Raw genomic sequence first — 16,066 nt, forward strand, 5'->3', positions numbered from 1 at the left:
TCTAGAGAGTGGGCAGCCCCATTTTTATTTCAATGAAAGTTGCTCACCAGCGCATGAAGCACCTGGAAGAACATCCTGCATTTTCCTTGCTTTGAGCAAAGAAATAAATAAAACTATATTCGAATGGCAATTTCAACATCCAAAGATTGTTCTTTTATTCATGAATTACATTTCGGATTTCTACACCCACCAGACCAAATGGTTTACACTGACCGGCATTATGCTTTGTCAGTCATCCCTCAAATCCTGCCAGAGGGCAAAACAAAAGATAAATAAATCAATAAAAAGAAAAGAAAAAGAAAAATCACTTATCTGTGAGTGACTGCATATGAGTGCATATGAGCATATGATTGCAAGGCAATGGAAAAGCGTGGGCTGCGAACTAGGATTGATAAATATCCGATTGGGTATCGGCAGATACTCAAAATCAAATGTTCTGAATCGGATCGGGAGCAAAGAAACGTGATCGGGACATCTGTACTGCCAACCAGTGGTGGAAAAAGTACAGTATTTTACTGCAATGTAGAAATACTCTGTTGCGTAAGTAAAGGTCCGGAATTAAAATTATAATAAATATGAGGACCGTACCCATACAAAACCTGAGGATGCGAAATGACCGAATATGCCGACGTTATTATTAAGAGTTGTATATTATTAAATAAGACTTCTTTCTTAACTAAAGGTATCCCGCTGGTTAAGGTGCTGCTAGCAGCGCCCCTGGTCATTAGCGTGTGAATGTATAATCCCTGATACACCGTTAATATATGTTGCAGCAGTGCAGAGCAGACCATATTTTTTTATTGTTTATCCTTCTACCCTAATGGAAAGGGGGTACACAAGCCGTTTATCCGTTCGCCTTCTCCTACCAAACCACTCCGTTAGCACACATCTCTCCATGCACAAAACATCCTGCACACCACCTGAATCCATATGCACTACATCGTACAAATATTACTTTTGTCAGACACGCTGTTATTGCGCAACATTTCGCTGTGATGGAAATTACATCACAGATTCCCCATTACACCCCCCCTCCCCTTCTCTCTCACTGCACACACACACACACACACACACACACACACACACACACACACACACACACACACACACACACACACACACACACACACACACACACACACACACACACACACACACTTCGCTACAGTAAGTAAGTAAATACATTTTATTTATAAAGCACCTTTCGAAGCAAAGCTACAAGGTGCTGAACAATTGACACAGTAAAAACAATAGAAGCACAGAACACACAGAACATATACAGTTGTGACAAATGAGCAGAACAAAAACAAACAAGGCAGAACAAAGACATAAGGCTATAAAAATTAATCAGGTCACAGGTACATGGGAGAAATATTTACGGAATAAATTAGTCTTTAGGAGTCTCTCTGCGGTTTGTGTTTGTGAGGATTCTGGCTGCGGAGTTTTGTACTAGTTGAAGTCGGGATAGTGATGAGCGGCTAAGAGTGGTGTAGAGTGCATTGCAACAGTACAGTATGGCACAGTACAGTATGGCACAGTATGGTATGGTTCGGTACAGTATTGTACAGTACAGCACAGTAGGCTACAGTACAGTATAGGACAGTATGCTACAATACGGTACAGTACGGTACATTATGGTACCATACCATACAGTATGGTACAGTAAGTACAGCACAGTACAGTACAGTGGAGTACAGTACAACAAACCAACTGGCTATATGAAAACATCATGGGTTGCCATGTTTGCTTTTCCAAGTAAACAAAAAACAAAAACAGTATCGCCCTCCCGCTATTGCCCTCTTCCCATTTGCGACACGTGGCGCTAGGATGAGCAGGCGGAAGGCCCGCGAAATTCTAGTATTGGCGTTTCCATTGTGCTTTGCAGGGCATACCAACACGCTATGACAACTTGATTGTTTTGAACCATATATATTATATGATATAATCTAACCAGAGTTATATATAAGGTTGTTGTCAGTAGCACCATAGCCTCGGAGACCGCAGTAGCACCACTACTTCCTTATTAAAGTCAGACAGGCAGTCAATCGTCATATCACTTTTAGATTACCCGAGCACATACAGAGTGGCTCCGAACCGGCCTGGGAGTCACTTCTTGTGGACGGAACCAGACTCTGTTCCGGGTCGGATCGGATCCCGGGTATTTTCGGATCTCGGGCTTACCCAAAGACCTCTAGGTTGAAGTGTTTAATGTATGTTTTGTAATAATAATGGAAATATACGAATTAAGTTTTCAAATAATTGTGTAGCCTCTGAGATTTTCGTAGTGGAGTAGAAGTAAAAGTATTGGTAATACTCCACAAAAGTAAAAGTACCTCAAAATTGTAGTACAGTACTTGAGTAAATGCACTTATTTACTTTCCACCACTGGCCGCAACAGCACGGACAAATCCCAGATTCAAATTATGAGCAAAGATAGGGTAACATTATGTATGCATTCATATGATTAAAGTACGTAAACTAAGTCATGCCGTGTCAGTTTGATGAAATGTGTTTGTTCTATTAAACCTTTCCTTTGTGGGTGCACTAAGTGTGAAGGGGATTTAACACATTTATTATTGTGTATCTAAAATAGCTTTTCTTTGGCTTAACACACATTTTTGAGTTGTGGACACAGGCGTACAAAGGGTTGCAAGTATTTATTTATTTGTAATTCGTTTGTACATTACAATGTAAGTAAAGTAAAGGTGGTTGCACACTGGACGCGTTTTTCGGAACCTTTAGTGTGCATTTTATTACTTCAAAAAAGGTGTTTTATTACTGTTGGCTATGTACATTAGTAAGCATCAAATACATTTTAGATTGTACATGTACAGTTTTTCAGAATGCCCAGTTAATAGTTCCCCATTCATTTTCCCCATAGATGTTTCAAAAAGTATTTATTTAAAGACGTTTACACCACGGACAAAACCAACTCTTGTTGTGACAAATCATGACAATAAACACGATGTTTTGGGCCGATCAAATAATTCGTAAGAAGAAAAACAAAACAAGTGTTGTACTGTACCCTGCCTTTTTTTCTTCTTACTAATTATTTGATCTGCCCAAAACATTGTGTTCGTCATGATTTGTCACAACAAGAGTTGGCTTTGTCCGCGGCGTAAACATCTTTAAATAAATACTTTTTGAAAAGTCTATTGGGAAAATGAACAGGGAATTATTTCCAGGGCCCTCGTCGGGGGCGGGACAAGTCGCTCTTTTCGCAGATCAGATTTAGAAAAAATACATTTATCTCAGATTAATTATATCAGATTGCATTTTTTTGGTCAAAACAAGTAATATTCAACTAAAGAACCGATGATCGCTCACAACACATGGCTTTGTGCTGTGTTGTGAGCTTGTAGATCTGCTATTTTCACTATAGTTTGTGTCCCGGGTAAATGTCTAATTCCTCTTTTGAGTTTCAGGCAAAGGAATTGTATTATTACAACAACGTTTTGATCTCACAGGATATTCATCAGGTCTGAGCTAATACCAAGGCATATAATAAACAATAATGCTTCACATTTTCCGATATGTCTATTTACTCTATTACCATAGTTTACATTACTTTTAAGGCCACTTGATGATATGATAGGCTATACATACAGAGGGTTCATTGTTTTTAAACTTTAGCATCAGAGTTTTTCCTCAGGAGGTGTTTTTAACCACATAGCAGGAAGACACATCACCTTCCAAAAAGCCTGACGTGCGAATAGAGACAAATCCATATAAATAATTGCAGAGTGGGGAGTGGAGGATAGGGATGTGCATCGTTCAGTTGGTGGGAGGATGCAGGCGCAATATCTCCTGGAGACTGAGAATCATCCATCACCGCAGGACTTTAATTTGAGATGTTTAGGACACTCTTGGAGGGTTGATTGTGTGATAGAGCAGGGGAGTGGAGCCCGGTATTGGGAAGGCATGTCTGCAGGGGTCCTGGCAGGAGCTGGAGAACCCTGATTAGACTGGCATCCAAATCCAGTCTAAATCAGATCTGATGTGTGCCATATCCAAAATCGAATCCGATTTGTTTTATGAAGTCTGAATACAAACAAGCCACCTGGAATCCGATTTTTACAATATCCGACTGCGACACTGAACGCAGTAACCTGATCTAACCACCCATTTTGTAAACTATCCAAAATGTCACTTACAAACAATAGAGCATGTGTGCTGCGGTGTAGCGGGCTCTCAGCCCCCCATGTAGAGGGCGAGCTGAGTTGTCCATTTTCCACCGTTATCATGCATGAATGTTATACATTTGATTTTGTCACTTGTCTGTTATATGACATGCACGCAGGATGTACAAGTTATGTGCATGCATACGCACAAATTGGCTATGCAACTTGCATTGCATACAGTACTATATAACACACTCACCCATGCTGCACAAATGTATGTTCACACCAGACAGGTGTAGAGTCAGACCAACACAGTTACATGATTGCATTACACCATCACTCACGATCACACACACACACACACACACACACACACACACACACACACACACACACACACACACACACACACACACACACACACACACACACACACACACACACACACACACACACACACACACACACACACACACACACACACACACACACACACACACACTTAATTTAGAGTGGAACGATGTCAGAATGAGTCCATGGAGTGGAGGGGTGGAGATTGAAGAGCCCAAGCTAAAGACATTCCCGAGACTCCAAATAATCTCAAGTATCGATTCCATTATAGCCCAGGGGCCCTTGATGGACACTTTCAGCACAACGCAGTGATAGGTGGTATATCCGAATGACTCGTCTATGGCTGCTTACGATAACGCACGCATACTCTATGTCTGTCCACGAATACCAGCCCTCGTACTCCCCCATAACCCAAACAGCACACTGGTGGAAGACCAGGAAATGGGGGGTGTGGGGACTGCTTGTCCTCTTTTTCTTCATTCATTTTGAGAGCGAACATGTGCACTCAGTCTTGTCATTAAAATTACATGGGAGCGCAAACAGAGTAGGTTGACTCTGCATTAGGTTTTCATGTGGGCTGTCATAACTCTGCAGATGCCATGTCTGACAGCTCTGAGAAGGACTGCCATTGGTGTATGTTTGCCTCAAGCGATGTTCCAGGGTCAAATTATAGAGCCAACCTGCCAGGAAAGTGTGTTTACTTTATAGTAGCCCTGTCATACTGTTCTATATTTATTACCTGGGTTTGACAGATAGCACAAACAAAACAAAACAAAAGTTCATACATACACAAGTGGCCAAAATGTGAGTGCATTCATTCCATCCTCAAATCATCACATTCCGTGGTATACAAACACACAGACACAGGGTGCAGGCACACTTTCGCGTCAAGAGGCTTGAACTTGTAGCGTGGGCAGAAAAAACTGGAAAAGCTTTGCCCACTTTACAAGTTGAAGCACTAGCGTCATTTCCATCCACCAGCCGTTTAAAAACCCGGAAGAGACGCATGGACTAGGCGTTTTCGTGCCGCCGCTTGGCGTGAAAGTGTGCCTGCACCCACACAAAGCTGGGCAGAAAACACACCTAGACAAGCCACTCAATGGAGTTTGCAAATCGGCTGAAGAATTGACCAGGACTGGTATGTGGCGGCAGTGGTGATATCAGTGTCATCATCTTTTTAGATTACATTGCATGACTGTTCATTTATCGCCCTCTAATGCAGTTATGATACCAGGGTGGTTTGCGGTCACGCATACTGAATGTTGATTCAGGGCGTCGGCACACACACACACACACACACACACACACACACACACACACACACACACACACACACACACACACACACACACACACACACACACACACACACACACACACACACACACACACACACACACACACACACACACACACACACACACACACACACACACACAAAGTCTACTCCATGGAACATAATTTGATTATTCCCAGACAGCTGTTTCCAGTTGAATGCTGATAAGAGGACTACCGTATATGTACTGAGGGGACTTATATTAGTGTGCTGGAGGAATGGCCGGGGCTTTCTTTTCGCTATCTAATCTAAACGTAATGGCAGTAGGGGTGACTTTCAATGAAATGTATGATGAACGTTAAAAAATAAATAATAATAATAATAAGTCACTCCTGTGAAAGTTGGGTAAAGACTGACTGCACGGTGACTGATCCGACGACACCACTGGGTCTGGGGAGTGTGTTATTGGCACAGCAGTGCATAGCAGCTCCTAAGGTCCGTAAACTATATAATAGAGGCTCCTCAGCCAATAATGACCAAAATGCAAATTTGAGAATACTTTAGTATATTACCATTTTGCTGTGCATCGCTAATATTCATAAAATGAAGATTTAGAATAAACACTGACTCACTTCACTGTGTAACAGCAGAACTTGCATTGGGGAGGACCAACGATGCAACACTCTGCCATATAAATGGAGCACACTCAGCACAGCGTTAACTCTGAGGTTATAGCCTACGTTTTCAGTTTTGTGTCCTTGTATCTCCTCGTTGGCAAGGACCATCTGTTACTGTTGAACAGGGGCAAGGTTGCATCTGTGATCCTCAGATCCTCTGTAGCCTGTGTAATATCCTCTCAAATTGTTTCCTCTAATAACCATTTCCACATAGCCCACTCAACCAATCATGATAAGCTCTGACTGAGTCTGTCTGTACAGTGTACACAATACATGGAATTAGGTTTTCCTATGTCTGGAGCCTGGAACTCAGCTGTCTCTTTCTTGGTTTTCCTATGGCTGGAGCCTGGAACTCAGCTGTCTTTCTGCTTGCTTGATTTTTACATTTTTTGTAATGGCTCAGTCACAAAGTAGACTTGTTTTATGCCATCTGTGGAAACTATTATAGTTTCAGATTACGGTAACTACATATTTGCATCATTGCATAACCAGAAGAAAGTAATTAAGCAGATTGCTAAAAATCACGTCTTTTTTTGGGGGGGGGGGGGGGGGGGGGTAGCAGCTCTCAGACTCGGAGGCTGAGCTCCTTGACATGTTGCCCACGCCACTTCACAGGCTGTGGCGTTTTAATCAGTCATATTGGACACTCTCCGACTCTCGAGTACAGAGCTGAAAACGCTTATGCAGATGGGGGCGAACTGCGAAACAACACGGTTGGTCATAGGATAATAAGTCAATGGCCCACTGACTGGAGGCTGCTGTGCAGTCAGTCCACCGGCAATACGAACAAATTATGCATACATTGACACAATTACATCTTTAAATAAGGAGGGGTGCTGTGGAAAATACTTTCCGTAGCCTACAGAGACATCATCACAGACGTGTTTATAGTCTTCACTCTTCAGGGTCCCGACGACTCCCGGACTATAAAAGCACACCTCCGCAGATCAAAACTATAGCTGGAATGAAACGTCAAGGGCACACACACAGCTGATTAGCCAACCGTTTAATTACAGTTAACAGCTATTATTAGAGGGAAGCCTGGCTGCTGCATTGAGATGGACCCCAGCAAGTATCTGTTTTCCTGTTTCCTTCAAGTTATCTAGCCTGCATGGGAATGAGGTTCTCTGGGAGAGATATGCGCGGAATTACAAACCTCTGACTGACTCGGTTTGTTCAGCGTGTCGAAGTAGTACTACCTTGCCAGTGCCTTGTAATATACATAGGCTACTAAATGTGAAAAAAGTCGCTTCTACGTTATAAACATCAAATTGGGAGACGCGCTTACCTTTAGCGGTGACACTTTCAGAGCAGATTCATCCAAAGGCAGTGTAATCCAAACATTGAATGACAAGTGGAACTATCCAAGCTATAGTCGTTCTCCCCTGCGCGTCAATAATGTAGAGGAAAGACTCTTTCCTGCTGCTTTTATAGCCTTCTCACTCCTTTTAATTCCCTATTTTTGTCCTCGTTATACGAACCCCTATGGCCCTATCTAGCTTTTTGGTGGCTTTCTTCTTGCATTGTCCTGCTGGCTGCTGCTCCACGCACGGCTATAGTTAGTAGGTGACTAGAGAGCGAGGGAAGTCCACACGGAGGAACGGAGTGGCTGATACAGTGCCTGGTGTGCGTGCTGCTGATGGGGGGCTGTGTGTGTGCGGGCTGTGTGTGTGCGCGCGTGTGTATCCCCTGGTTATAATAGAGGAATGCCGAGCGGAGCGACAGAGAGAGAGCAGCTCAAGTTCGAGAGAGAGAGAGTCTGAGAGACTGAGAGACTGAGAGAGAGAGAGGTGTGTGTGTGTGTGTGTGTGTGTGTGTGGGGGGGGGGGGGGGTCGTTGTGTCAGGCTGTCAGCATGTGATTAACTGATTATATTGGGTGCTAGTGGTCGTGAATCGTGATTGGGACAAAAGCAGTGTGAGCGTGGGCCCGGGGTGGTGTGTCTGGTGGTGCATGCATAGGTGAGGGGTACTTGGAGGGGGGGCATCTTCATCATGCAAGATAGAGCCAGCAGCCCCCATACAGAGCAGAGAGACACATCTGTGGGTATTGGAACATATTCCAATTGGAGAAACAGGACCACTTTGAATTTGTGTTTCGATTAGTTAGACTGGAGCTCTGAAAAATATTTAAATTAGGCTAGGCCTATAGGGTTATTATTCAATTATAAATTCAGTTGGGCATGATATTAAATCCAAAAACAGACATCCAGACATTTCCCTCTATTTCAAACTTTTTTTGTAGCTTTTGGTCATTTTTTAAATCACACACAAATAGGCATATTAATTAATGTAGCCTACATTTTTATTTATTTTGTAATGATTTATAATTGTTTTTGGTCACATTATCAACCCAGGCACATCAAAGTGCAGAAACAGAATACAATGGGGAGCTCCTAAGAGTGCAAGTCCTCGCCAGGGTTGGGTGGCCTACCCAGGGCTGTGTCAGTCATGGCGTGGGCTGCAGCTGGCAGAGTGCACAGAGGTCATAGGGAAATATCGTTTCTACAACATCCATAGTAACTTTTCACATGTGGTGTGCAGTATGCAGAAGTGAAAGCACTTTTGCAGATGCATTTCATAGACAATAACTTAATATCCAGTGACAGAATGGATGAAGTGAATTCTGTGTTTTCTTTACAATTGAGGTGTCTGAACAAAAACAAACAGGGAAAAGGACTGGTGATCGAGTGCCAAATCAAAATGCTAAACAAAACCAAAACACTAATCATCAACCAAAAGAATAGGAGTAGCACACACACCTAACCTGATTACTATGTGAGAAAACTTTAAGGGTACCCCAATTCTGATTATTCCCTGTTAAAATCAGAAACTGATAGAAGCCATCATCTCATGGTGGAAGGCACGCACGCACGCACGCACGCACGCAAGGCACTATACTGTAAGTGCATGCATGCGTGCGTGCGTGTGTGTGTACATACACTGTATGTTTTAAATGCTTAGTGACATGCGTGTAAGGTGGTATTGGCAAAAAGTAATTAAATGCAAGGGGGTTAGAGGAGGTTGTGTGTGTGTGTGTGTGTGTGTGTGGGGGGGGGGCACAACAGTAGCTTAATATTAAAGCAGGAGGAGTGCATCAGCTGTTTCATCCCTCTGCTAATACCCCCAGCAGAATAACCCCTCAAAGAGAGACCAGCTAATAAAGAACACCCCCCCCCCCCTCTCTGTTCCCACTGGGGAGCGCCACAGAGAATGGCGCGTAACGACATCCACACATCAAGCTTTCAAAGGACTCTTTCAAAGGCAGTCGTCGCCGACCATGACCTAAATTCTTGGTATTGCCATGTCTATGTCTTTGCATCTAAATGCACAGCTTTACCCCTTCACCTTCTGTTTTTGCTTCCTCTCTGTTCTTTCCGTCAACACAAAGCGGCACAATTTGGCTATGCAGACTCTTGGCTATGATGTTTTCACACAGGCAGATGCAAAGCTACAGTCTACCATTCATTGCAACATGAAGATGCAAAGATGCATGCATCCGGTCTGCTGCAAATACACTGTGTAGCTTTGCATCTGCCCATGTGAACGCAGCATCTGTCTCGTGACACACTCTGTGTGTCAGTCTCTCTCTCTCTTCCATTGTCACTGACTACTTTGGGCATGTTGAGTAAGGGTGTTTTACTCTTTTAGACCGTGACAGACTCTGATGAAAAGATGTAAAGTGCATGCTTGTGTGATTGTTTTTAAAGCTGCCCTATTGTTTCCCCTGTCAACAATTATTAAACAATAGCATTTATACTACATACAGTAACTTTACATAATATGAATTGCATATTTTCATAATGGCCACGATAGCAACTATTGCAATAGCTCAGTGCCGGTCCGCGCACATTTTATGAACAGTCAGCTGGTCCGTGATAACAGAAAGGTTGGGAACCCCTGGTGTAACAAGCACACAGACTCAACTCTGCTGAATGGCCCACTGGCCCCGTCTGCACAGTTCCCCTGAGGACTGTAACCACCAGGCCCTGATGAGATGAGTGAACACCGGTGTGATTAATCGCTCACTGCAGCTGTAAGGCGAGGGGAAGGCAGTACCTGGTGGAGAGACAAAGTCTGCACTCTGCAGTCCAATTCTTATTATTTTACTTACATCCTTACTCATTTCCTGACGTCCCTCTTAATGACATGAGGATGAGATGCGAAGGTTTGGGGATTGACAGAGGATTCAATCTCTCTCAGTGAAGCGTAATTTTGAAGCAACGTGAAACACTCATGAAATCTGTGTTTGCGTGCGTGCGTGCGTGCGTGCGTGCGTGCGTGTGTACGTGCGTGCGTCCGTGCGTGCGTGCGTGCTTGCAGTGTGTCCAGAGGCGCTAATCTCGCTAACCGCTGCAGCCAGACAGGCAATGGTGGAGTATAGGCTACAGGGTGCAGAAAACAATTGTTTACCTTGGATAGTGTGGGTTGTCATTTATTGGGCTGAAACCTTGTCTACGTTTGGATATAACTCTCTGTCTGCGAGGGCCTGTGTGCTGAGCTAATCGTACACTGCTGGACTGATCAGCACCATATGGGGCTGTGTCCACAGTAGCCCTGAAACATGACCGTTATGGATGAGCTTGAAGCTTCAACCTGTTTTGCGCACCTTCTCCATATGTGCCCCGTAAACGTTCAGATTTCAAATATAAAGGTCTTACCCCATGTTACAATACTGTACGACTCCGCAGAAGAACCTGTATCTTCTGTATTGTTCAATAAATAGCATTTTAATCTGATAGGTGGCCATTTTCTCATAGAGTTATAATGTACTAGGGTGCAGTACAACCGATTGAAAACATATAAAAACGAGAAAACAGCCATCAGATTAAAATGCTTTTTATTGAACAATACGGAAGATAAGCGTACTTCAGTGGGGTAGGTAGAGTATAACATCTGTGTCATTGGAGTAAGTACTTAATATTTGAAATCTGAACGTTTATGTAGCCTAGATGTATATGGGGCAAATATGGAGAAAGGTGTTTTTTTTCTTTTGCAACACAAAACAGCAAGAAGCCTCTGTTCAATGATTGTGGGTGTGTCTGTCCAACCCCCCAACAAAGTGACATTGATAAGACTCTCCCAAAAGTTGAACCATTTTCACCAAAGAAACTGTTCCAACTTTATAAAATATCTTGGCTTGTTTAGGACATAATATTGGCTATTATTTTTAGTGTGTATGTTTTTGAAATATTACTTTTAATCAATGCACACATGCGCACACACGTGCGCACGCACACACATTAGTGTGTACTGCAAGAATTGTGTTTTCAGTACATACAATTATTTACATCAAAATGTTCACATGGCTCCCACTGCAGATTACTAAGAATGATCTAAGGCAAGCTATGCAATTTATACCTATTGAATTATGACCATTAATTTGTTCAGACCCACATTCTTCCACCCTCTAAATGTCCACTAAATAATTGCACCTTTTTAGGTCATCATCCTAAAGACAGAGTGCACTTAAAGGTATTTCTCATCCATTTATTCATGATGGATCTTTGAACATTTCATATTTTATGCCAGTTGGCTAATTTAGTGCTATAGTATATTGTTTCACATAAAGACGCCAGGCACTCCCTCAGGTTCTCACCGATGCGCGCGGCACGTTTTAAAGTCTACATAGCGGTCGGACCGTGGGCTCTCAGTGGTCAACCACATCTCCATATCTACGTATGGGCATGTCGGGCAAGACACTCCCTTGGGTGGTCGGCAATGCCCATGTCGATTTTGAAGTTGATCGGACGTTTCTCGAGACATGTATTGTGAACTACAGACACACGCACGGACGGACAGACAAACAGAGATTTCGTGCATTCATAGCTCAGAAGTTACAATTTTGTCAGATGAATGTTTTTGGTAACTACAGATATTCACTGAAATCCCACATGTATACACTACTACAGTACAGTACAGTACAGTACAGTACAGGCAACATTTATTTCTAAGTTCTGCTAATGACAGTAGACACAGTGACTAATATGTGACTAATGTGTCTAATGTGTGACTAGATAGACTTAAGAACTCCTTTATCCCAAGGGCCATTAGATTATAATGAATCAATGGGGGCCGTGGGGGGGAGACGAGGAGGGAGGGGCTTGGTCAGTTTATTTGCTTTGCTTTTTTTGGTGTCGTACTTTTAACTCATGCCTTTTTTAACTTATAGCTTTTGCCTTTTTCTACTGCATTGTATTTACTGATGTAATGTATTTTTACATGTTCATCATGCTCTTTTTATTCTGTATGTATGTTTTACACGGGATCAATAAAGTATCTATCTATCTATCTATCTATCTATCTATCTATCTATGTATGTAGCCTGACATTGACAGACTCAGACTCATATTTTTGCACTGGCAGACTTGTCTGGTTTCCAGGCTATAACAGAGGCCCAATATTCCTTCCATGTCCTAGCGTGTGAATCGTGACTTTTAATATCCTATAATTGTATTTTATTACTTTCATTGTCATAACCCCCTATATTGTCTTTCAACATGGCAGCATGCAGTTAAAATAAAATGAACAGAGAGGAATAATAATCTCAGTTGTAAATGAAAGTAACTCAGTACAGTATGTGATTCTCTTTGATCAGAGGACTTGCCATAGTGCTGGTCCTTTTTTGTTTGTTTTTGTTCACGATTTAGGGCATTGGGAACATACCGGTTTGTCTCCCTTCAGAAATAGATTTTCATCTGCAGTGACACCAGTGTTAAGGATGAAAGATAGCGCTGAACTGCGTACATACAAATGAACCAAACCATCTGTCAAAATTACATGAGAGTTCTATGTTCAAACGCAAATCTTACTTTCTTTCTATAGTTTATATTTTAATGTGTTATTGATTGGTTGATTCTCCAACTATTTGTATTCCAATACTGTACTTTTCTTTGTCATATTTCTATTTTATTCTGTTGTTTTGATTTGATTTGATTTCTCAAGTTTTATATAAAACACTTTGTTTAGTTGTTTATATGATGATGATGTTTACTATTATTATTATTATAATCTAGTTGTTATGGAGAAAATTGAACCGCTCAACTGCACTGGCCCTCCCCAGATCAACCCTTGTCCAGATGGTGTGCATAACCCTACAGGACTCATTTTTTTAATCCTCTTGTCATCTATGCCTGGTTGAAAAATAATAGTCTATGTGGTTTTGGTTGGACACACAAGCACATGCACATACTGTACAATAACTGCAATACCAGGCAAACCAGACACATGCACACAAAGTAATAAAAATGTTACTTTATGAAATGATTTCATCTTCATGTGACCGCCGCGCTCTGACTGTAGGTGCGCTACCCGTTCAAAACATATCAAAATAACGGTAGTGGGTCGCACACACTATGTAGATCATGTACCTCTTGTGCCAATATGATTAAAACGGATATTTTTCATAATTCACACACAGACAAAGAGTATAGAATACGATCTTTAATAACCTGCAACACGACGCATGTAATTTATCTTCTGTTGTGCCCATGCACCAAACATTATATTGGTCAAATATAAACTGAAAATCAGGCTCAATGAACACAGAAGCAGCATTAAACAGGCTGACATCACGTCACCCGTGGCACGCCACTTCTGTGAACTTGGCCACAAAGTTTAAGACTTAAAATGTATAGGCATTGAGACGGTATGGCTCAACCGCAGAGGTGGCAACCATGAAAAATTACTGCTACACAGGGAATGCTATTGGATATGCTGTTTAAAAACGTTTTTTCCTTTGGGTATGAATGAGGAATGTAACATGTCTCCGTTTCTGTGAATGGCATCGGGATATTGGCGACGCCCGTGGCCCAAAATACAGTATATGGTCTATATCAGCTCTGGGAGTATTTACACTTTGAAAGTGATGCACAACAATAATTTGAAATGAAATACATTTGGTTTAAATTTTAATTGGCCACCAGAGTACAATGTGATAGCTAATTACTTCTTCTTACATTTTCCACATTAAAGCTAGTTACATATGTATTTGATGATACTGTGCTTCTGTCAGAGCATGCAATTGAGGGTCACAATGTATCTCAGTGTCATCATCAGTGCATGCTGCGATATCAATCATGTTGTAAAAGTTAGTTCTATCCATGTACTGATTATATTTACAAATGGTGGGTTTTGACACATTCATTTCATGTCATCTTGAATAACTGAACCTTATACTTCACTTCTTAGGGACAGTTTATGAAGACTCCGTAAGTCCGTATCTCAATTGTCTTCATCAAGTATTCAAGTATTATACTTCAATTCAATTCAATTTGTGTGTCAAATCACAAGTTTCACTTTTTGTTTATTATTTGTTATTATCATTTCCATAACATAAATCTAGGTACATTTTGACCCGGAACACCACAAATGTCAGTGCTATGATATGCAATTACACAAGAACACAACCAATTTATTTTACAAGTGTGTTCTAATATTAGAACACTTGTAAATTCATATATTTTATTCATATAGGAATTAAGAAATATAATGAGTGATTTTTTTTGTTTAATTTTATTGTGGCGTAAGATGGGTGGTCCAAATAAATAATATTTAAGACAGTGTTTACGTGTGATATCAATGTATAAGTAGCTATGAGGTGAAAAACTATATTGGATGCTAAGCATAGTTTTTTTTCTGTATTTTCTGGTTCAAATTTGACCCGCTTACAAAAGATGTGGGCAGCTTTCTAACAAAATGCAAGGGTTAAGAGAATAATTTAAATATCTCTGATGTGATTCATTTGACCTTGCGTTCAGATAATGTGCTTTAGCTTTCAATTATCCAATTCTCTGTTGCACACTTGAACACATAATCACAACAAACAGGGTTAAGCTTTGAACTTAGCTTTGAGCTTGAACTCAATTTGCATTCATGACACAACAATAAACTAGTTTCGTTTGCTCTTTTCATCCTATAGGGTCGATAGGGCTTAACAGATGGATATTAATTAGGTGGCTTTCAGTTGTTTGTTGATCCATGGGGCAGGACCCAAAAATAGGATTATGAGGTGCTCTGATGGAGATGGGTTAGCATTGATTTTAGCATTGGCTATTCAAAAATAGCAGATATACAAGCTCACAAGTGTGCCACGCTGCAAGCTTGTACACTGCTATTCTTGAACATTTTTTAAAGATCTTGAAATCTCTTTTTTTCCCCCCTCTGTTCTGGGTGGGGTCCCTGTCACAAAACATTTCCAGATGGGCCTGCAGCGCCATATATAATAAATATATACGCACGCACGCACGCGCACACACACACAGATTTGTAATGCATTTGTTGAATTCAGGTCTTAATGGGAGAGGTATATTAGAACATACATTAGAAAACAAATGCAGTCCTGACTTCACAGTCAGCATAAAACAATGTGGGTCCCGGTGTGATATAACGAGAGCTATACTGCTATAGAACAGCTTTGCCAAAATTAAATTGCATCATGGTGACGTTCATGGCCTTTGTTTTGTGGGTGTAACCTCACAAAGTTAGCATTTCCACTAGATGCCAGCTGGCCAACGTCCCAGCCAAATGGAAGTCTATATGAAGCCAACATCTTAACAGGTCACTGCAAAGATAAAGTTTAGTTTAGGTTCATGGGCATTCTATATATACTGCATTACCTGGCTGACTGCAAGCTAAATGTAGC

At 41.5% G+C, this 16,066-nt stretch overlaps 1 protein-coding gene across 2 annotated transcripts in view; it reads right to left on the bottom strand.

Annotated features, from left to right (window-relative positions):
- Positions 1-16,066, bottom strand: part of LOC306913112 (cadherin-12-like) — a 300,046-nt gene that overhangs the window by 164,576 nt on the left and 119,404 nt on the right. Inside the window, exon 1 of one of the 2 annotated variants that reach the window (XM_079489648.1) lies at positions 7,714-7,925. The exons of the other annotated variant lie outside the window; for it this stretch is intronic. The gene's annotated coding sequence lies outside the window, so the exon portion shown is untranslated. Of the gene's footprint in view, positions 1-7,713; positions 7,926-16,066 lie in introns of those variants that run through there. 2 annotated transcript variants of the gene reach the window in all.

The sequence above is a fragment of the Electrona antarctica genome (genome assembly GCF_951216825.1).
Source record: "Electrona antarctica genome assembly, chromosome: 20".
In the NCBI taxonomy this organism is placed as follows: domain Eukaryota; kingdom Metazoa; phylum Chordata; class Actinopteri; order Myctophiformes; family Myctophidae; genus Electrona; species Electrona antarctica.